The sequence below is a fragment of the Lepidochelys kempii genome, chromosome 5, assembly GCF_965140285.1.
Source record: "Lepidochelys kempii isolate rLepKem1 chromosome 5, rLepKem1.hap1, whole genome shotgun sequence".
Classification (NCBI taxonomy): Eukaryota; Metazoa; Chordata; order Testudines; family Cheloniidae; genus Lepidochelys; species Lepidochelys kempii.
Genome location: NC_136384.1, coordinates 94,921,194 through 94,945,707, shown reverse-complemented (window position 1 = coordinate 94,945,707; position 24,514 = coordinate 94,921,194).

The window sequence follows — 24,514 nt, the reverse complement described above, 5'->3', positions numbered from 1 at the left end:
CCGAATCTCAAGCATATTTGCTCCATTGCTGATTCAATGGCAAAATAACTTTCAAAATGTTTTATGGCCCAAAACAGCTATAAAGTAGCTACACTTGTCATTTTAGTAGACTAAAATCAGAATTATACTAATATTCAGTGGGGTGACAGCAATATATTATCTTGTCAAGCAGGGGATCTGAGTTTGCAGCAATATATTGTAGGTTAGAGATAAAAGCTGTAAGGAAAGTGCATTTAATTACATTAATAATAATAATAGTAATATAAACTATAAAGCTAGTTTTATTATATAAAATATTATCTGGCAATGACCAGTAAGCGTATACTAAGTGAATGTCATCATTTCACCACATCACATAGCTCTTATTTACACAGAAGGTTTTTTTTTTCATATTAGAAACCCTATCAATTTGAAAAATAGGCAATTAAAAAAAATCAGTTAAGGTAGCATCAGGTACTCCATTTGTCCCTGGATTTTCCTGCTAATTTTTCTGTTTTTCCCCCTGTCATAAATATAAAGGGAAGGGTAAACCCCTTTGAAATCCCTCCTGGCCAGGGGAAAACTCCTCTCACCTGTAAAGGGTTAAGAAGCTAAAGGTAACCTCGCTGGCACCTGACCAAAATGACCAATGAGGAGACAAGATACTTTCAAAAACTGGGAGGAGGGAGAGAAACAAAGGGTCTGTGTGTCTGTCTTTATGCTGTCTTTGCCGGGGATAGACCAGGAATGGAGTCTTAGAACTTTTAGTAAGTAATCTAGCTAGGTATGTGTTAGATTATGATTTCTTTAAATGGCTGAGAAAAGAATTGTGCTGAATAGAATAACTATTTCTGTCTGTGTATCTTTTTTGTAACTTAAGGTTTTGCCTAGAGGGGTTCTCTGTTTTGAATCTAATTACCCTGTAAGGTATCTACCATCCTGATTTTACAGAGGTGATTTCTTTACTTCTATTTACTTCTATTTCTATTAAAAGTCTTCTTGTAAGAAAACTGAACGCTTTTTCACTGTTCTCAGATCCAAGGGTTTGGGTCTGTGGTCACCTATGCAAATTGGTGAGGCTTTTTATCCAACATTTCCCAGGAAAGGGGGGGTGCAAGTGTTGGGAGGATTGTTCATTGTTCTTAAGATCCAAGGGTCTGGGTCTGTAGTCACCTAGGCAAATTGGTGAGGCTTTTTACCAAACCTTGTCCAGGAAGTGGGGTGCAAGGTTATGGGAAGTATTTTGGGGGGAAAGACACGTCCAAACAGCTCTTCCCCAGTAACCAGTATTAGTTTGGTGGTGGTAGTGGCCAGTCCAAGGACAACGGGTGGAATATTTTGTACCTTGGGGAAGTTTTGACCTAAGCTGGTAAAGATAAGCTTAGGAGGTTTTTCATGCAGGTCCCCACATCTGTACCCTAGCGTTCAGAGTGGGGGAGGAACCTTGACACCCCCCCCACAATAATATTTTCCTAATTTTTGGCTCTGATTCCACAGAGCATTGGAATGGATAAATTTAAGCTCGACTTCAATGAGGTTCAAGCACATGCTTAAGTACTTTTCTGAACATGGCTGAACTTTAGCACATATGTAAAGTGAGGAATGTGCTCAAGTGTGTTGCTGAATCAGGGCCTTGAAAAAGGTCTCACAAGCAACAGGGACACTACCTATGCCCCTTATTCTGTAAAGGGCTGTACAAATTTACTTCAGTGAGACCGTGTGTGTGCGTGTGTGTGTGTAAGGATTGAGATTAGCTGTGTAGGACCAGAATCTCCATTTCACAGGAAAATATGTGCTTTTAAAATTTGTTTTTGTTCCAAATTGGAAAGAAAACAAAGAACTTTGAAATTTTTCAAAATATGAAATTTTTAAAGATTCAGGTCAATCAAAATGTTTAATTTCAATTTTGACTTTTACTTTTTAAAATATTTTATAATTGAAATGAAACTTCTCTAATTTCTTTGTTATTTTATCCTCAGTTGTTACTTATAAAGGTGGGAGGTAAACAGAGAGAAAGACGATTTTTAAATTGACATTGTCCCTTTAAACAACATTAACTATTAAATACTAACTGCTGAATGTGATACTGAATTTTAGCCACGAAGCAGCAACCTTACTTTAGATTTCTAGTGGCTTCTTTAACATGAAAGGGCACACTGAAACTTTCTAAAAACTGCTTGATTGTTTCTTGCTTCTACTTCACTTGTCTAAATCTCCTGAGAATTGTCCCAAAATAAGATGCATTCATTTTCAACTACTGGTTTTCACATTAAATAATACATTAGTCTCATTATTACTTATGCTGCAGTAGTACTCAAAATGTGCTAGATTCTGGGAAGACATGTAGTAGACCCAGTCCCTTTCCAAAAGAATTTAAAATCCAAATGACAAATAACAAAAGGGAGAAGGAAAAGTTACTAATATGCAAGCAGAGTAGTGTGTGTGTGTGTGTGTGTCTTATATATATTCACATGTTCATATATACACACACTATTCCTACTACCTATCACTTATTAGCTGACTAATGTCTTGTAGATCTCTCAACTGCTGTGTGTTTTTAAATGTGAGAAGCCACTGGCTTTGCTTTTCAGCCCAAGATGGGTATTTCATACTCAGAGGTGGCATGGAAAAAAGCACAGAGATGGCTGTAGAAAAAGAAGACAGTGTCTTGAGGCTGGCATCAGTGGCTGAGTTATCAGGGTGAGGATGCAATAAATGTTGTTTGTTTTATAGAACACTTAATATTTTGTTCATACAGGTAACTGGATTCACATTATGCCTATGTTCTAAGTATCAAATCACCTTTCTGATCTTCCCAGTTTGAAGGACCAACAGTGACAAGAGTTCCGCAGAAAAATTACCGTGGTTACAATGCTGGATACTCTGGTTACACTGGATAAGGTGTCTTTATGTGCAAACATCTCTTATTGATTTAAAAATCCAGTCTGGCAAAATACAGAGTAGATATTTAAAATGTGCATAGTGCATGAAATTACCTCACATTATGAGTAATGCATTCCTTGTAGCAATTATGTCATTTATGCTTACACTAATTAAGTGTTGATGTGTGAGCACTAAGTTGCAATGATGTTGTTAACTAATGTACATAAATATTCCCTTTAAACTGTAATTGCACTTTGCCATAACTTGAAAGGAGGCATGCTCAATTTGGAAGTATTTCATATATGTTTATATCTTAAAACAGGGATTACAAACTTCAGTCTGCCCAAAAATACAACACTTGAGTCTCATATTTTAAGTAAAAGGGAGAAATATTCCTTTTGTCATGGATGTTATAATTTACAATCCTGTCAAGAACATTTACATATTCCCCAAATTACAAGGACAGTGGTGACGTGCAGGGTGAACCAGTTCAACCCATAGGGACTGAATTTCCCAAACCTGAAGGATGCAATGTGACTTAAACCACAGCTTATCCCCAGTAGACATTAACGGCACTGCATTTCTGTCAAAAGAACAGAGCTGATCAGGGGAAAATTTGTTGTGTTCTACCTATTTGCTGAACTCAAGATTTATGATGGACTCAAGTTAATGTGATTTTATTTTTAACATTAGACCTCCAATCCCTGTTTGTTCCCCTGAAACTGAGGCTGAAATAGAATCAGAAGGGTATGTGTCATCCAAAATTGCCTTTCTAAACAGTGCAACTACATTGCTTTGAAGCCTGGAGTCTGCTGTTGAATGCACAGAGTACTGCAGTCCTATGAGACATATTTGTCTAATTTTGAGTTTGATAATAACCACCTTCTGAAAATGGTCAGGTTATGTGCTAAAAATATTCCTCTTTGTGCTAAGAACAAGAGAGATACCAGTGCCCTTTATGGCACATAGAACAAAGTTTATTGACTCCACGCTAAGAAGAAAACGAGCAAAGAAAATAATGTTCTTATAATTATAAGCAGCACCATCTGGGGTAACAACTGCTATTCAATAAACCTCAATTATACCTACAAACACAATCCTGCCGAGGAAGGAAACAGGAAGTTTTTATGTTAAATGGAGGGAACTATTTTAAATCTAACCCCTATCCTCAGTAGAAGGATGGGTTCAGTTTGCTTCAATTCAGGAAAGCATTTCTATTCAGGAAAACAACTAACCACATGCTTAACTTTAAGCACATGCTAAGCATGTGTTTAACTGCTATCCTGAACAGAGAGAGACTAAAACACATGCAAAAGCCTTCCTTGGATCAGGACCTATATGATTTGTACTTATAATGCAGGGCAAGGCAAACAGAAAAATTGCTGCTTGCATTTGGAGCCTGTTGATCCAAATTATATTGACTAGAATTGGTTGAAAAATTTTTGACTAAAGAGTTTTTCATGGAAATGTGTCATTTTATCAACACCATGTTAGTCTGTATTCGCAAAAAGGAAAGGAGTACTTGTGGCACCTTAGAGACTAACCAATTTATTTGAGCATAAGCTTTCATGAGCTACAGCTCACTTCATCACGAAAGCTTATGCTCAAATAAATTGGTTAGTCTCTAAGGTATCACAAGTACTCCTTTTCTTTTTTATCAACACCGAAACATTCAACGTAAATGTTCAGATTTCTACTAAGGTTTCAGTGGGACTTGTTCTCAGGTCCAGGGTGGATTTCTGGAGAGAAGGAGAGAGAACCTGACCTTTTGATCTAAAAATGGACATTTTGACACCATTCTTTTTCTGTGAAAGCCTTCAAGACGTTTTGTTTTTGCTTCAGTGTGGAATGGAAACAAATTTCTAAACCTCACAAGTTATCATCAAATGGAACCTGGCCAGCTCTGATAGTGACTAAAAATGATAGCAGTATTGCTTGTCCTCTAAGACCAAAAGAGAATGTGAAATAAAAAAGACACACTCCTAAAGACATCATCATCTGATGCATTGTAGAAGGCAGTTTATGTATAAAATACACCAAACTGTTGTGTGATCAAATGTGTTAGTACTGATAGTAGAGAGACAAGGTGGGTGAGGAAATATCTTTTATTGGACCAACTTCTGCTGATGAGCAAAACAAGCTTTCGAGCTATACAGAGCTCTTTTTCTTGTCTGGGAAAGGTACTCAGAGTGTCACAGCTAAATGCAACGTGGAACAGATTGTTTAGCATAACCACATAACACACATTGTAAGTGACCAAGATAAAGTGGCCAGTTAGCACCTTTCCAGTTACAAAGGGGCTGGGAAAGGGGAGGCTAGTGGGTTACAGTTTGTTGTAATAAACTATAAATTCAGTGTCTTTATTAAGACCATGATTTTTAGTGTCTAGCAAAGTTATGAATTTAAGCTCCCAGGCTCATCTTTTGAAGGTGTTGTGTAGATTTTCTTTGAGGATGAGGATTGAGAGATCAGAGATAGAGCGATCATTTTGTGAAAAGCATTCACACTTGGGTGACAGGGTGTTTTTGTCTTGTCTTATTTTCCTGAATGAGTTCATTTGAGAGCATAGTGATTATCTGATTTCAACCACATAATTGTTGTTAGGGCATTAAGCCCTGGTCTACACTAGGACTTTGGGTCGAATTTAGCAGCGTTAAATCGATGTAAACCTGCACCCGTCCACATGATGAAGCCCTTTATTTCAACTCAAAGGGCTCTTAAAATCGATTTCCCCTGACAAGTGGATTAGCGCTTAAATCGGCCTTGCCGGATCGAATTTGGGATACTGTGGACACAATTCGACGATATTGGCCTCCGGGAGCTATCCCAGAGTGCTCCATTGTGACCACTCTGGACAGCACTCTCAACTCAGATGCACTGGCCAGGTAGACAGGAAAAGAACCGCGAACTTTTGAATCTCATTTCCTGTTTGGCCAGTGTGGCAAGCTGCAGGTGACCATGCAGAGCTCATCAGCAGAGGTGACCATGCAGAGCTTATCAGCAGAGGTGACCAGGATGGAGTCCCAGAATTGCAAACTGAACGGGAGGTACGGGATCTGATCGCTGTATGGGGAGAGGAATCCGTGCTATCAGAACTCCGTTCCAGTTTTCGAAATGCCAAAACCTTTGTCAAAATCTCCCAGGGCATGAAGGACAGAGGCCATAACATGGACCCGAAGCAGTGCCGTGTGATACTTAAGGAGCTGAGGCAAGCCTACCAGAAAGCCAGAGAGGCGAACGGCCTTTCCGGGTCAGAGCCCCAAACATGCCGCTTCTATGATTAGCTGCATGCCATTTTAGGGGGTTCAGCCACCACTACCCCAGCCGTGTTGTTTGACTCCTTCAATGGAGATGGAGGCAACACAGAAGCAGGTTTTGGGGACGAAGAAGATGATGATGATGATGAGGTTGTAGATAGCTCACAGCAAGCAAGTGGAGAAACCGGTTTTCCCGACAGCCAGGAACTGTTTCTCACCCTGGACCTGGAGCCAGTACCCCCCGAACCCACCCAAGGCTGCCTCCTGGACCCAGCAGGCGGAGAAGGGACCTCCGGTGAGTGTACCTTTTAAAATACTATACATGGTTTAAAAGCAAGCATGTGAAAAAGGATTAATTTGCCCTGGCATTCGCGGCTCTCCTGGATGTACTCCCAAAGCCTTTGCAAAAGGTTTCTGGGGAGGGCAGCCTTATTGTGTCCTCCATGGTAGGACACTTTACCACTCCAGGCCAGTAACACGTGCTCGGGAATCATTGTACAACAAAGCATTGCAGTGTATGTTTGCTGGCGTTCAAACAACATCCGTTCTTTATCTCTCTGTGTTATCCTCAGGAGAGTGAGATATCATTCATGGTCACCTGGTTGAAATAGGGTGCTTTTCTTCAGGGGACACTCAGAGGAGCCCATTCCTGCTGGGCTGTTTGCCTGTAGCTGAACAGAAATGTTCCCCGCTGTTAGCCATGGGGAGGGGGGAGGGTTGAGGGGGTAGCCACGTGGTGAGGGGAGGCAAAATGCGACCTTGTAACGAAAGCACATGTGCTATGTATGTAATGTTAACAGCAAGGTTTACCCTGAAAGAGTGTAGCCACTGTTTTATAAAATGTGTCTTTTTAAATACCGCTGTCCCTTTTTTTTTCTCCACCAGCTGCACGTGTTTCAATGATCACAGGATCTTCTCCTTCCCAGAGGCTAGTGAAGATTAGAAAGGAAAAAAAAACACACTAGTGATGAAATGTTCTCTGACCTCATGCTGTCCTCCCACACTGACAGAGCACAGACGAATACGTGGAGGCAAATAATGTCAGAGTGCAGTAAAGCACAAAAGGACCAGGAGGAGAGGTGGCGGGCTGAAGAGAGTAAGTGGTGGGCTGAAGACAGGACTGAAGCTCAAATGTGGCGGCAGCGTGATGAGAGGAGGCAGGATTCAATGCTGAGGCTGCTGGAGGATCAAACCAGTATGCTCCAGTGTATGGTTGAGCTGCAGCAAAGGCAGCTGGAGCACAGACTGCCACTACAGCCCCTGTGTAGCCAACCACCCTCCTCCCCAATTTCCATAGCCTCCACTCCCAGACGCCCAAGAACGCGGTGGGGGGGCCTCCAGCCAACCAGCCACTCCACCATAGAGGATTGCCCAAAAAACAGAAGGCTGGCATTCAATAAATTTTAAAGTTGTAAACTTTTGAAGTGCTGTGTGGCATTTTCCTTCCCTCCTCCACCACCCCTCCTGGGCTACCTTGGTAGTCATCCCCCTATTTGTGTGATGAATGAATAAAGAATGCATGAATGTGAAGCAACAATGACTTTATTGCCTCTGCAAGCGGTGATTGAAGGGAGGAGGGGCGGGTGGTTAGCTTACAGGGAAGTAGAGTGAACCAAGCGGTGGGGGGTTTCATCAAGGAGAAACAAACAGAACTTTCACACTTAGCCTGGCCAGTCATGCAACTGGTTTTCAAAGCTTCTCTGATGCGTACCGCGCCCTCCTGTGCTCTTCTAACCGCCCTGGTGTCTGGCTGCGCGTAACCAGCAGCCAGGCGATTTGCCTCAACCTCCCACCCTGCCATAAACGTCTTCCCCCTTACTCTCACAGATATTGTGGAGCACACAGCAAGCAGTAATAACAGTGGGAATATTGGTTTCGCTGAGGTCTAAGCGAGTCAGTAAACTGCGCCAGCGCACCTTTAAATGTCCAAATGCACATTCTACCACCATTCTGCACTTGCTCAGCCTGTAGTTGAACAGCTCCTGACTACTGTCCAGGCTGCCTGTGTATGGCTTCATGAGCCATGGCATTAAGGGGTAGGCTGGGTCCCCAAGGATAACTATAGGCATTTCAACATCCCCAACAGCTATTTTCTGGTCTGGGAATAAAGCCCCTTCCTGCAGCTTTTGAAACAGACCAGAGTTCCTGAAGATGCGAGCGTCATGTACCTTTCCCGGCCATCCCACGTTGATGTTGGTGAAACGTCCCTTGTGATCCACCAGAGCTTGCAGCACTATTGAAAAGTACCCCTTGCGGTTTATGTACTCAGTGGCTTGGTGCTCCGGTGCCAAGATAGGGATATGGGTTCCGTCTATGACCCCACCACACTTAGGGAATCCCATTGCAGCAAAGCCATCCACTATGACCTGCACATTTCCCAGGGTCACTACCCTTGATATCAGCAGATCTTTGATTGTGTGGGCTACTTGCATCGTAGCAGCCCCCACAGTAGATTTGCCCACTCCAAATTGATTCCCAACTGACCGGTAGCTGTCTGGCGTTGCAAGCTTCCACAGGGCTATCGCCACTCGCTTCTCAACTGTGAGGGCTGCTCTCATCTTGGTATTCATGCGCTTCAGGGCAGGGGAAAGCAAGTCACAAAGTTCCATGAAAGTGCCCTTACGCATACGAAAGTTTCGCAGCCACTGGGAATCGTCCCAGACCCGCAACACTATGCGGTCCCACCAGTCTGTGCTTGTTTCCCGAGCCCAGAATCGGCATTCCACAGCATGAACCTGCCCCATTAGCACCATGATGCATGCATTGTCAGGGCCCATGCTTTCAGAGAAATCTGTGTCCATGTCCTGATCACTCACGTGACCACGCTGACGTCGTCTCCTCGTCCGGTATTGCTCTGCCAGGTTCCGGTGCTGCAAACACTGCTGGATAATGCATGTGGTGTTTAATGTGCTTCTAATTGCCAAAGTGAGCTGAGCAGCCTCCATGTGTGCCTTGATATGGCGTCCGCACAGAAAAAAGGCACGGAACGATTGTCTGCCGTTGCTCTGACGGAGGGAGGGGTGACTGACGACATGGCTTACAGGGTTGGCTTACAGGGAATTAAAATCAACAAAGGGGGTGGCTTTACATCAATGAGTATTTCAGGCAGGACTTCACGAAGGGTTCCAATAAGAAATGGTGCACCTAAGTAATTGTTCTTATTGGAACAAGCAGGTTGGTCTGGCCTCTGATTGATACATGGCTAGATTTACCTCGCTGCACCTTCTCTGTGAGTGACTGCAGTGTGACCTAGAGGAACGAGTCCCCTGGACGGGGGAGAGGGGGAAGCAAATGAGTACAAAACAAATCTGGTCTATTTCTTGTTTTGATCCACTCCATCTATCTTTTACATCTTTGGCTGGCAGCAGACGGTGCAGAAGGACTGCAAGCAATCCACATCTCATGGCTGCTCGGCAGAAGAGGGTGCAGTAGGACTGCTAGCCATCCTCATCTCTTGCCTGCCTGGCAGAAGATGGTACAGTAGGACTGCTAGCAATCTGTATCGCCTGCCTGCTCACCATAAGACGGTTCAATAGGACTGACTGCAGGACTAAAGAGAATGACCTGGTCAAGTCACTCCAAATTTAGTCCCTGTGCCCATGCCTGCCCAAGCGCTCCTGGCCGATGTGGCCAGGAGCACCTCGGACATGACGATGACGGCTACCAGTCATACTGTACCATCTGCTGCCACAAGGCAATGTGTTGATGCTGCTTTGTAGCAATGCAGTACCACGTCTGCCAGCACCCAGGAGACATACGGTGACGGTTACCTGAACAGGCTCCATGCTTGCCGTGGTATGGCGTCTGCACAGGTAACTCAGGAAAAAAGGCGCGAAACGATTGTCTGCCCTTGCTTTCATGGAGGGAAGGAGGGAACGGGGGCCTGACGATATGTACCCAGAACCACCCGCGACAATGTTTTAGCCCCATCAGGCATTGGGATCTCAACCCAGAATTCCAATGGGCAGCAGAGACTGCGGGAACTGTGGGATAGCTATGCACAGTGGAACACTCCGGAAGTCGACTCTAGCCTCAGTACTGTGGAAGAGCTCCGCCGAGTTAATGCACTTAATGCACTTAGAGCATTTTCTGTGGGGACACACACACTCGAATATATAAAACCGATTTCTAAAAAACCGACTTCTATAAATTCGACCTAATTTCATAGTGTAGACATACCCTTAGTGCACTGGATCAGGTACACCACATGTTGTGATAGGTATGTGTAGGACCTCTGGATCTTGAAAGGTCTATTATGAGGGGTGTTAATCACTGTAGCTGTGGAGATATGTCTGCAGGCTTTGCCTCTATTGTTATGGCAGGATCTCGTGCCACTTTCAGTTGATGGGTCCTGGTCTGTGGGGAGCTTTCTTTTATGATGGATTTGGGAGATTGATTGAAGGCCAGAAGAGGGGTTCAAGAAAGATTTCCTTCAGGATTTGCTCTCTATTGGTTATGGATTGTTTAATGACACCCCCTATGAGTTCTAGTGTTGGTTGGTAGCTGACAATTAGGGGTGTCTGGATAGAGGATTTTTTTTTTCCTGCATTGAAGGAGGTTCTCTTGGGGTATTGGGATGGCCCATTCCATGATGCAATCTATTTCTCTGGTGGAATGCCCCTGTTTGGTGAAGGCGGTTTTAAGTGTGTTAATTTGTGTATCCTAGACCTTCTCTGCAGAGCACATTCTGTGGTATCTGAGTGCCTCGCTGTAGATAACAAATTTCTTGGTGTGTTTGGGGTGGTTACTGGATCTGTGAAAGTATGTGTGTCTGGATGTTTCTTGTACCTGTATTTAGTTATGTGTAGAGTTCCATTGTTGAAGCTGATCATGGTGTCCAGGATAGGGTGACCAGATGTCCCTATTTATAGGGACGGTCCCGATATTTGGGGCTTTTTCTTCTCTAAGCGCCTATTACCCCCCACCCCCTGTCCTGATTTTTCACACTTGCTGTCTGGTCACTCTAGTCCAGGAAGTTGTTGCTGATGCAGGAGTGTTCTACAGAGACACTATTGTAATAATCTTTGTGCAAAGTATGCCTTGTAAGATAGCATTTGAAAATTTATAATTTGCTGGTCAATATTGTCCTGATAAAATATATTGGCAACATTGCATGTGAAGTTACAGGATTTTCCTGTACGATGTTATTAACACATGTTCCAAACCCCACAGCCCTGCCCAGGCAGAATTCAGGTCTGTTCTAAACAAAGGAAGGAATGTGTGCTTGCCTAAATTTGCATTTAAGCAGTAGAGAGAGTCATCAAGCTGGAAGGGAAAACAAAGGAAGTTCAAACAGGTTAAAAAAAACAAACAAAAACAGTAGGTAATCTCCTTCCACATAGACTCTTTGTCTCCTGGGTCTCAGCTGGAAATATTTTTCAACATGGGGATTTAAACTATAAAAAGAAGGGATGTATCCCCCAAGACACCCCTCTCTATTTCCCAGCTCACCTTGTTCTCTGCACCTGAGAAGAAAAAAGGAAACAGCTGTTACACTCTTGTGGAGGGATCCTGACCTGAAAACTTGGTCAGTAATTTGCTGGAGCATATGGTGAGAAAGTCTGCTTTGCAAATAATATAGTTTCTTAAATAGATGAGCATTTTATCTTTATTTTTCTTGTAACCATTTCTGACTTTAATGCTTCATTATTTATACTAACTTAAAATCTATGTCTTTTTAGTTAATATATTTCTTTAATTGTTTTATCTAATCTAGTGTGCTTTAAGTTGATGTTTCTGGGCAACTATTTAAGGTAATAAGATGGCATCTTATTTCCTTAAAGGAATAACAGACCTAATATATTTGTACTGTCCAGGAGAGAGCTGGACAGTAAAGGACATACCTTTCTGGGGGAAGATCTGGGACTGGGGGTGGGGGGTCACCCTGCAGTATAACCAAGGCTGGTGAGATCCAGTGTGTAGCTGGCAAGCTGCAAGTACACGCAGACACTCAGGGTGTGACTTGTGTGCTGGAAGGCTGTTTGTGAACAGCCCAGGTAAGAGCTACTACAGCAAGGCATTGTAAGGTACCCAATGTTGCAGGGCAGGTGTGACAGCCCCCACACTAGTCTGAATTGTACCTTTGGTATGTTACAATGGGTGGTGATGGCTGAAGTTGTGGTGGAAATCTATGATGGAATGTATGTCCAGAGGATGGAAATATCATTTGTTGTATCTCAGGTATATCACTAGTTTCATGGTGCATTGTTTCAGAAATTGTTCCCCAGTGTGGGCAGTGAAGATGTTGGCATATTGGGGAGCCATCCTAGTACCCATGGCTGTTAACATGGTTTTGACAAAGTGTTTGTTGTTGGATATAAAATTGTTATGTGTGAGGATGAAGTGGATGAGTTTGGCAATGTGTTTGGGGTGGATATCTGAGTGTTGTCCATTGTCTTGTAGATATTTGAGGCAGGCAACAATGCTGTCATTATGATGGATGTTGGTGTATAGGGAGGTAACATCCATGGTGGCAAGGATAGTGTACTGAGGGAGTGTGACAGGGTGTACAAGGCATTTTGAGGCCCCCTGCTGGAGGTCTTGTGGTCCTACCAGACCCCAGAAAAGGAACAGTGAAGGTGGGTCCTCCAGGCCTGCCTAGAAAGGCTGCAGGGAAACAGACAATCAGAGCACAGCAGGCACAATTAAAAGGAGCTGCTGGTCCTGAGTAGGTCAGTGCCTGGCTGGGACCTGAAGGGATAAGACAGAAAAACTCTCCAGGCAAGGAGGCCTGGGAGAGACCCTGCTCAAACAGGGAACAGGCAGAGAACCTAAGAAGGTGATGGGATCTAGTGGGAAGCATCCCAGGGAATGCAGCAGCAACAATTATTAAAGGGGAGCAGTTTATAGGGTCCCTTGGTTGGAACCCACAGTAGTGGGTGTGTCTATCCCCACCCCCAACTGGCTGTAGGGAAGTGGCCTAAGCCCCAACAAGGGGATAAGACTCAGTACTAAAAGCCTGAGAAAAGAGCTACAACTTAAACAGGCCCAAAGTTGGGGCTAAAGATCCCAGAGAGGGCCAACCATTTGTCGGACTCTGTTACCCAGGAAGGGGTTCATTCATGCATGTTAACTGTGTGACTTAGCCAGAGGGATGAACGACTGAAGACCTACTTGATGAGGACAACAGCTGACATGGGATGACAGAAAAAGGAAAGACTGCAGGGTCGTACCTGGCAGACAGGAGGCGCTCATGAGACATGAGTGCACCCCATCACTGGAGGTTGTTAATATTGCAGAGCAGTTTGAGGATGGCTTCTATGAGTGCTGATATTCCTTCAGTGAGATTGCCATGGCCAGATATGATGTGTCTACCTGGGTTCCTTGTTTGTGTACCTTGGGAAGCATGTAGAAGGTACTTGGGATGGGTTCAAGGGGGATGAGATTGTAGAGTTTCTCTTGGAGTTTTTTGGGGAAGGATTTGATGATATCCTTAAATTCTTGGGTGAATTGTGGCGTGAGGTTCTCTTTGAGTTCTTTATAGTAGGTGGTGTTGGAGAGTTGTCGCTTGGCTATGTTAATGTAGTCATCATGGTTGAAAATTATGATGGTATCCCCTTTGTTGGTTTGATCACTGTCTGGTGGTTGGATTTCAGAAATTGTATTGCTGTCCTCCAGTTGGTGAAGAGACTGGTGGATGTAATATTTGTAAAGGATTTCACAGTCAATTTTTGTCCTGAAGCAATGTATTGCGCAAGTGTGTGGTCTTGTCCACTGTGGGGTGTCCAGTCAGATGATAATTTTTTCTTAGGATTGTCAGTGGGGACATAGTAGTTAAGGGTGCCGTGGTGAAAGAATCTTTGAGATGGAGTTCTTCTAGTTCTCCACATGTGAATATGGTATCAGGTTATGTGGTGGGGCAGAAGTTCAGTTCCTTGCGAGTATAGATAATTCATCTCTGGTTAGGGGTATTCCTGATAAATTGATGATGATGGGTTGTCATGTAGTAGCCATGTGGTAGGTCCTGATGCCATGGTTTATCCTGGAGATTAAGTTTTGGAATTGTTATAGGTAGTTCTTTTTGCTTGTGGGCTGAATGGGTGTCATCAGGTTTTTTGATAGTTGTTTTGGGTTCCTTGGATGACCTCCAGGTACTTTCCTGATTTTGTTTGTTCCATGTGGGAGTATGTGATGATTTCTTTTTCGAGGTGGTCTCTTCTGGAGTATGTGAGGCATAGGAGATGGTTTCTAAGTTTTTTTTCTGAAGTCCTTCTGCAGAGCTGTTCAGCATATTTGGAGTTATATGTAGTGGTTAGAGGGTAGATGATACTGATGTGGCCCCGTAAGTCAGTTGTTTTGAATCAAACATTGACATCAAGATAGAAAATCAAATCAAGCCTGTGTAAATCTTAAATCTGTCAAGGATAGCATATCCGCAGTAGCTTGTGGGGACATGTTTCAAAGCTCATAATAAGTACATTACAACTAAAAGCCTGCTCTTCCAGGGATTTAAACCTACTGCAAGAGATGTTTGAAGGACTAGTTAGAGAATTGGGGGGGATAGCTCAGTGGCTTGAGCATTGGCCTGCTAAACCCAGGATTGTGAGCTTAATCCTTGAGGGGGCCATTTAGGGATCTGGGGCAAAAACTGGGAATTGGTCCTGCTTTGAGCAGGGGGTCGGACTGGATGATCTCCTGAGGTCCCTTCCATCCCTGATATTCTATGATTCTAATTTTTTCTGAATTATTCTTGTTCTTTCAAGAGTAACAATGCTATCACACATGCAGTAAGTAGTTTTTTATAGTATAAAGTATAGTAATAATTCATAAAAGGTAAACCTTAAAGGGTTCAAATACTCCGATGAGCACCCAGAACTTAAGATACTTATCCTAGTGTAAGCAAAAATATCCAACTCTCTGTGGTCTAGAAACTGGGCTTTAAATCTTGCTGGTTTCTTTCAGTCTGGGAATACCATAAGAAGTCTTGCTTGCTGTATCTGGTATTTTTTCATTGGTCCCTTCCAAACCTAGAAGTGGAGAGGCATTTGAACAGTAAAAAAGAGAGAAACCTAAACATGGTTCATCCAACTTTTTTGAAGTCAGAAAGATCCAGCTTGATTTCTCATGAATGTTCAAGTTAGTTCTAAATTTATCCAAGCCATTTCATCCATCCCTAATAATAAATTCTTAACACAAAGCTTAGCTACATTAGTGTACTTCAGATTTTCTTATTACTTTCAGTTGCTTTAAGGAAAAACCTTGCCTCTCCATTCCTGAAAGGCGTGCCAGTGCAGGACAGGTTGGCCCTGGCTATCCAGGGGGAAGGACTGGAGGGAGAGAGCCTTTAGTTTTGGATGGGCCTACACCCACCCCTTCCCAGAACACAAATAGGCCAGGTGAAAAGAGTCTGTAGTGCACTTTACTGCTGTTCCAAAAAAACCCCAAAAACTGTGTGAGTCTTTGAGTGAGCTTTTGACTGCACATGGCAGAGCCAGAGCCCTGAGCACACCCCTGAGCTGGCAGACCACATTCCCTGGTGCCAGTTATCCATCAGTTGAGTCCCCTCTATAAATAACACTTTTAGCGCTCGCTTGCTATGCTGCATGGGTGCGCTAAGAGGATGGGGAGGGGAAGGAGTGCTTCATTCACAAAACATCAAGCTGAATGCAGGTTAAATTGAACAAGTGGAACTTTATTAATCCCTATGGATTGCTTTGTTCATATGGCTGAGTTGCTTCCAGCCTAACCTTGTTTCACTAATGCCCCAACAACAACAGTCCCTCCAGGGAACATTGACTCTCTGACTCCAGTTCCAGTGATCATGATATGAGGAGGACCCATAAACGTTTTCCTCCAAAATATCCAAGCATCCTAGGTCAGGATTTAGGCCTAGCTGTGAACTGTATAAAAAAAGGAGCAGTCCAGAGAATGACTGGTGGCTTAAAGAGGCACAGTTCTTCTCTTGAAACCACTTGCTCTGGGGAGGGAGCAAGTTACTTCATCCTTTTTCATGGAACAGCTTATTTCACTCACCCTGCATGCTCTCCAAGTGTCCAACCAGCTACTTTGGCTTGTCTCCACCTACCGTCCATCCCTACCCTGCCCACTTGCTCTGAGGGGGTTGTATTGGACAAGTAGTCCCTGCTCTGCCCATTGTAACTGGAGTCACTGTCTGTGTAGGGCCAAGCAAGGATCCAATGGGAATGTTTATGGAGAATCCATTCTGTGATCCATGCTGGTATTTTAAAGTACCGAGAACAGCAACTGGGTCACTAGAGTCCATTCCAGATTTTGGTTCTGACTAGGGAGTTCAGTTGGCCACAGACAGACAAGCTGTAGGATGTGTTCTGTGAGCTACAGGATCAAACCAGTGGCCTATGCAATCTTACTTTAAAAGTATATGTGTGACTCATTCCCGAAACTCCTAATCAGGTAGGACACAATTGTAATGTGGGAGGATTCACTTTCCTGCATGGCTGAGTAAGGGCTTTGACGGTCTAGTCCAAATTTAATAATTGTTATGTAAAAACAAAATGGCACTTTTATTAAAGTATTTTCAGGTAAACAATGTTGCCTTTAAAGGGTACAGTCTGGGGTGAATAAGAAGACTGAACAACTCCTGCAACCACAGAAACCAAAGCAATTTAACATAGTGCTACAGGTAACTCCCTATGAGCCTTGTATAAGATTAATGTTAAGTATTGATCTGGATATCATGTGGACAGTTACCACTCTAACCCAATTTTACTGCTAGAATTTCTGCTGCTCTTGGTACTGTAGCCAGTATCACTTCTGTCCTGCTAAAAGATTACTCAAAGGAAAAATTAAAGTATCTTGGCTACTACCAGATGACTGATGTGTAAATTGCAAAATACCCAGCACTAAAAAGAAAAGAAAAAATTAACATGAACCTTTTCTCTCTCAGTCAAATTTAAATTCAGATTTTCAGTTCTGGTAAAGATTAGGGTGAGAATTTATTTGATCCAAACGGGCTCACTTACATTTTGTGTTTGACTGATTGTGACATACAAAGTTTCTTAAGTCTTATCCTGTGGCAGTATTAAAGTAGAAAACAGTGTGTTTTCTTCCTTCACTGCAGTATCTTTGGATGCCCAGGTGTGGCTTATGGGAACTGGGTAGTTTATGAGCACTTCAGTAGCACTCACTGTATTCTGTGTTGTAGAAACCAGCCAGAGCAGCACAGTATATAGATAACTAGACCTTGTATGTTGCATATTTTGGACCCTACTGTGCTGTACTTGTGGTTACTTCATATTATTGTTTTGTAAAGAGCAAAAATTGGTGTGGAGTCCCACTCCACAGACCAGCAGCAGTGCTGTGAAATCTTGCCCTGCCTAGGAGCCATGATTGGTGGGGGAAAGCACAAACATCAGCTGGCATCTCCACCCTCACAGACTTCTGGCTGGCTAGAGAGACAGCAGGGAATCCTACCAGCTCTACTGTGATTGGAGAGGAGATTATGTGTTTGAGAGCAGTGCAGCCTCTACTGCTGCAGGGATCCAGCAGGCTAAGAATCTGAGCTGCAGGCTAGGAGAACAGGCCCAGGGAGCAGCTTGAGTGTGTAGCTCTTGGGAGCCTGTATCTTATACAAGAATTGGCCAGAGCCCACAGGGAGGGAAACCCCTCATTAGTGACTAGAGGGGCACTGGGACTGTTTGATGATAAAGGCGAGTTGTTGATAAAGCTGAGTGTTACTGATGAAGATGTTGGAGTGATGGTTTCTGGGCAAATTCCTACCTTTCCAAAGGAGGTAGGAGATCTCCATTCCAACACAAGATGTGGTAGTTTGGAACAGTCTACCACTGAGGGGAGCCTCTACCACAACTGGTGACAAGGATGGAATCCCAATCCAAGGATACAGTGAAGTAGAGGGAGATTGTAGAGATCTACAGAAAGTGAAATTAAAGGCAACTGTAGCCTTCATCCATTGGGACTATGAGTAAACTGCTCGTTTAGAAGAAAAAAAAATTGGGGAAAATGGACTTGTCTGAGCTCAATAGAGGACTGGCCAGCCTGTATTAAGGGACTGCAACAATATATAACAGCTGATGATAGTCTAATTGAAAAAGGTGGTGTGTAGGGAGTGTAATACTTATGCTGCCTAAGGTAGAAAATCTGCAAAATCACCTACCTCCGAAGACATTGGTGATCTCAGGTAGTTTTTTACTTCTGTAAAAGGATTCAAAAAGAAAAGGAGTACTTGTGGCACCTTAGAGACTAACCAATTTATTTGAGTATAAGCTTTCGTGAGCTAGAGCTCACTTCATTGGATGCATAAAGTGGAAAGTACAGTGAGGAGATTTTATATACACACAGACCATGAAAAAATATACATTGTATGTAGAGTGATCACTTAAGATGAGCTATTACACTTCAAATGGTTTTCTCTCCCCTCACCCCACTCTCCTGCTGGTAATAGCTCATCTTAAGTGATCACTCTCCATACAATTATATTTTTTCATGGTCTGTGTGTATATAAAATCTTCTCACTGTACTGTCCACTTTATGCATCTGATGAAGTGAGCTGTAGCTCATGAAAGCTTATGCTCAAATAAATTGGTTAGTCTCTAAGGTGCCACAAGTACTCCTTTTCTTTCTGCGAATACAGACTAACACAGCTGCTACTCTGAAAAAAGGATTCAAAAAGAAAATGAAACAATTTCTGATGTAGGGCCGAACTAAGGTAATTAACAGAGGATTGCTAGTTTGCAGAGAGCTTAAATGATGCTTTAAAGCACCAGTTAGTATGTGTTGTACAAAATGAAGCAATCCTCAAACAGCTGTTGACTGAGGTTGATTTGACCCTAAAATGTGCACTAGAAATTGTTGTAACAATGTATACAGCTAATGGGTGAGCTGTGACAGTATCATAGAATGTGTGCAACAAAACAACTGAGGGACAGCAGAAGGTACAACATGAACGGCACTCAGACTGTGCTTTCATTGTTGCAACAGTTTCACAGTGCAACTGATTGTTGGTTCAAAGACAGTACCTGTTGAAACCCCACGAGATTGGGTCGTAGATAGAAATTATGCAGGACAGTGCAAAAGGTATAACAGCCACGTCACAGAGCAATACCAGAGGATTTCAGGTTCATCAGCTTCCAGGTGACATGGAGTCCACTGAAAATGTTATAGCATCTTTCCAACTGTTTAATTTAGAAGACAATAAATGGGTGTTATCTTTACAAGTGCAAGGTGTAAGCCTTAAAATGGAGCTTGATACTGGGTCTGCTGTTTCTTTATTTTCACAGGGGACTATTTTAAAAGTGATGTTGTAGAAAACCTCAGTACTACTAAAATATATAAACTGGGGAAATCCTCATGCCCCTGGGTTTTATTACAGTGGAGGTAACATAACTGCAAAGAGCATATGCTAAACCTCTATATGATGAAGGAAGGGTTCCTGAAGTATTTGGTATTTAGTAAAGATTGACTGAGAGATTCAAGAGAGACCAAGAGAGAATAAAACACCTGCGCATTTAGCAAAAGATTTTGAACCCTGTCCCCAAACAAAAAATAGCTGAAGTTTTGCACAAGGTAGCTGATGTCTTTCAGGATGGTGTCAGAACTTTAAAACATATGAAAGCAAAAAATGTGCTTGAAGAGGGAATGAGTCCTAAATGTTGTAAATGCTTGTCCAGCATCTTGTGTGATACAGCCAAAGTTAGAGGCAGAAGTTCCAAGCTCAGGCTATACTTAAGGCACACCACCACAAAGTGGCCAGTTATTGCCTTCTTGGTTCTTGTCTTGTGTAGCAACAGAGTTACATCTGCTAAATGAGCAAAATAGATGGAAATGGTGTTGGTCCACACATTGTCCCAAGGCTTTTGTGAGGCCAACAAGCTTATAGCATTTAAAAGGGTCCTTACACACTACAATCTTTGCCTATCAAGTTAGCTCTTGAGACTTCCCCATATGGGATAGGAGCCGAGACTTCACATGTGATAGAAGATTATACTAACAGGCCTTTGCTTCTAGATCTCTTATCTCTGCAGAATGTAATTATGCTTAAAGTGATGGACAAGGTCTCAGTTTTGTCTGAGGAATTTTACTTAAAAAAATTAACCAATATCTGCATGGGAGGCTATTTAGTCTGGTTACAGACCATCAAACTCTAGTTCTAGTTTTTAAAAGCACCAACTGACATGAGAATGCAGATTGCTTGGCATACTTGCCATTGGAAGCAACAGAAAAGGATAGTGATGTGAAACCAACGACACATGTTTAGATATGTTTCAGAGTAGTATTTTCTACTCCATGCATCTGATGAAGTGGGTTTTATCCCACAAAAAGCTTATGCCCAAATACATTTGTTAGTCTCTAAGGTGCCACAAGGACTTCTCATTGTTTATGCTTAGGTATGTTTCTCTGCCTCCTTGTGAGTGGTCAACTACACAGTGGTAGCAAATTCACATTGACTAAACTGAGCCATGTATGGTACATGTGCATTTGAGTGGAGTAGATGCTGATTCTGAATGGCCTGAAGTATTCTGTATAAATTAAACTAATTCAGTGCAGACAGTAGAAGTGTTACAATATTATTCACAAGTACTTGTGACAATGGCACTCAGTGCATATCCCAAAAAGATTCAATTGTTTGTCAAAAGAAATGGTATCAAACATGTCACATCAGCATCTTACCTTCCTGCCACAGATGGATTAGTGTAAAGATTTATCCAGATATTCAAACAAGGAATCTGTGCTATGGCTCCAGATAAAGGTAGCCTACAACACAAAATTACAAATTTTCTATTGGCTCATAGCAATGCAACACTCACAACTACAAATCAAACACCTGTGATGTTGCTTTTGGGACATAATTTAAGGGCTTGCTAAAGTCCAGTCTCCAAAGGAACCTTCTTAGGAAATGGCCAAAAATAGTCATGCCCAGCCGTGCAGTTTTCATCAGAGAAAGTCTTCGTTCATGGAATCCTCGAGTGATTACAACACAGGCTGGTCCTTTGTCTTATTGGATAGAAGTGGCACCAAACATGTCATGGAAAAGACATGATAGCCCATTCTGAGCACAAACCCCTCTGCTTCTTCTACACCAGGGATGCCTGTGGAAACTACTGAGCTTGCAATACCACCACAGACAGTGATGTGTGACTATACCACTGAGCCTCATGTCCCTGTTTCTACTACAAGTGACCCTAACACTACAGAGCAGGAAGATGTTCCTGATACAGCTACATCAGCAAGTGCAGTCACTGTTTCAGATAAGGCTGTGAGACATTATCCAGAAAAGTCATAATCTACCTCCCAGACTTAATTTGGAGCATTCTGTTTATTTAATGATAGCAATACATTTCTAATTTTTATGTCCTTTTACATTAAAGATGTGTAGTGTATAGGAATTGGGTGGTATCTCCTTAAATGGTTTGTGTGCCCTCTAGTGGCCCTCACTGTGTTCCTAAGTTACCAGATTCCTGCAAGAGCAGCAGTCAACATAGATAGCAAGGGCTTGCATGTGGTGTACAATTAGTAAGCACAGTAATTTAGATCCCTGTGTGCCAGCCCATGTGTGGTTCCTGTTTATTCCATATTTTGTGTAAAAGAGCAAAAGACACAAAAGCAGCCTTCTGCTGTGTTTGTTTTTGTATCTGTTTCCCTTGCATGATGGCTTAGATTAAAAGGAATGCTTTAACTTTTAATTCAGGCAGCCCTACTCTATATTTCCTTACCCCCTCCAAGCATTTACATACATGCTTAGGTACTTAATAATGAAAGAATTTAAACTCAGCTTGCCTCAGCACTGTTGAGGCAAGGCATTAGAAAGGCCTCCACAAAGCACAGCAGTACCCAAGATAGAGTCTTAGTTTCTAGGCATAGATTGGTCATCATTACTAGCATTTACCAACAGCTACTTGCACAATAGTAACTGAGATACTGTAGTAATTTTCTGTGAACATACAGTACTGTTATCTCAGAGGGTGCATGTTGATTCTGAATGGTGAAAAAGGTTTCATGGTTGAGATTTGCAACTGAGATATGTTATAGAGGTTAAAAAACATTAATTAAAGTGACATAATTAAAGTGACAAAACCTCTTGCTCAAAATCCAAAGGAACAGCAACTGAAAAAACTCATAATTGCAGAAAAGCACAGTCATGGGCACTGAGAAAGCTATAAACTGGTTAGGTTTCTTTTTCACATTTTTTGAAGAAAATTTACTTCTCTGAAAACAAGTATTAGAAACCTCAGCCCCCAAAGGATTTTTTGGGGAGAACGATAGGCCAGTAAATGTAAGTGCTCAGGATGAAAGTTTTTTTCACTTATAACTATCTGTTGCTTTCACAATTCTGTAAGCTGTACTATCATTCCTCCTATCCAGATGTTACCATATATGGAATTGGTTTGGTGGATCCATCTAAAAATATTCTTGTCGTTTCTTCCTGTTTGATCCAATGATAAACTAATCAGTGCGATCGCAACCTCACTATATTGCTACTGGATTCTTTTTGCAATGAGCTGAATAACCCGATCATATCATTTTGTGGTTTGTGTTTTCTCTTCTGTATGTGACACCTCTGCTTTCTCTTCTGAGCTAGTGTATAACAACACTTTCTTTTCATCTTGTCATGTTAGATTAAAACAGGATGACAATGATAATACTCCTGCACACAAATGTTAAAGCTGTGTGTTGGGCTGCATACCACTAATTTCTTTATGCTTTCTCACTCTTTTTTTTCCTTCTTAGTCCTTCCCTCTTCTTCCTCAAAAAAGTCCTGGTTAAGTTTTTGTGGGGGATCATGGGGACAGAACCATTGAAGTCAATGGTCCAATGCTGATTCAAACCATATTTCCTTGCTATTTTATCATCAGGAAAAACACGGTACCTGAAAACACTCAGCTACTTCTAAATATGGGGGCACCAGAACCTTGGAAAACTATCCTGAAAATTTACCAGCCCAGGCACAAAATCTAGTTGCCCACTTCTTATAATGGAGGAAAAATCATATTTTACTTGCCCATCAAAAGCAATTACATGCCCTGGGCTGGTGGGCAAGCAGAATTTAATCACTTGCTTAATCACCCAAACCAAAGCTCTCATTTAAATTGTTTGAGGTTTTGAGTGGGTACAGTATAGAGGAGTGAGCCCTTCCAAGGTAAGGCGGATATTAGGTTCTACACTGATTACCCGCCCACTGGCTGACCCCACGGTAGAGATCCTGGCCCATTGAAATCAGTGGCAAAACTCCCCTTTGACTTCAAAGGGGCCAGGATTTCACCGCATTTTTCTTGTTATGCTGAATAGCCCAGTTTGGAATAGCAATACAGCCTCTTGAGATGGTTGGTCAGTTGTGTTACTATTGGTTTGGAAATCTCTCCTAGCCTGCAAGGTTAATGTATTGCATCCAGTGGCCATGTTAACAGCCACCAACTGGTGCCTCCTGTTCTCAGGTTCCTTCCCCATATTTTCCTTGTTAAGAAGTTTAGTGATTAGCTCTTCAGTGCATACTTAAGAGAATCTCTCTTCATGACTTCTCTCTTTCCTCTGTTGCAGAGTTTGTTGCCTTCTTTTCCTGGAATTATCCATTCTAATATTCTGCCTTGCTGCTGTTATCCATCACTCTTTTTGATGTATGACAATGCTCAGCTGGCACCAAAAAGTCTTTAAGTTTTCTTATGGGGTCAGGTTTTTGGTTATTCTCATCAAGGAAAAGTGAGTCATTTCCAATTAATAATTTGCTAAATTTAGCTTCTCTTTCTGCTCATACTCTGCAGTTTCCTGAACTGTATTCATAATTTGAGTCTACTCAACAAATATCTTTATTTTTTAATCTGTTTATGAGTATTCAAAATTTGAGTTGTGCTGTTTAGTTGTAATTGGTCAGAAAAGGCACAACATATTTTTTTCTCTTATCCTTATTTTTTTTCTTCAAAATAAGGCTTAGAAGTACAAATCTGCCCTTCCGGAATGGGTGACAAAATTATAGCTAAGGATGAGATCCAGTTTTTATTCTAGCCACTGCTTTTCAATTGCTCAAAGCTCTGTCAAACAAACTGGTTTGGGGATGGAATTTTCGCTGTTTGTTCTTAGGTCAAAGGTTTGTTTATTTTTTATTTAAAGTTTGAGCAAAATACTTTCATACTTTTTTGAGTTTCAAACTTGATCCCTTTTTATTTACTATTCCAGAAAGGTCAGCCCTTACTTGCATTAAGTAAGCACCACAAGGAGAAACTCTTAAGTGCCATCACAATACTTTTTAGTACGTATAAAGCTTTAGCACTCTTGTAGACTAAAAAGAGCAAATACAACCAGGAAAAACAGCTTGGTTTTGTGTGAAGTATTCACGTTCTTTTCTTACTTTTTAAAACCTTTTTAACTTTCTGCATTGGCAATCCATGTGGTGACTTCTCTTATTGGAAATAGGACAGCCAGCAGGTTGTTTTTTTTCTTTAATTGTCTCAAGAATTGACCACCTGGGA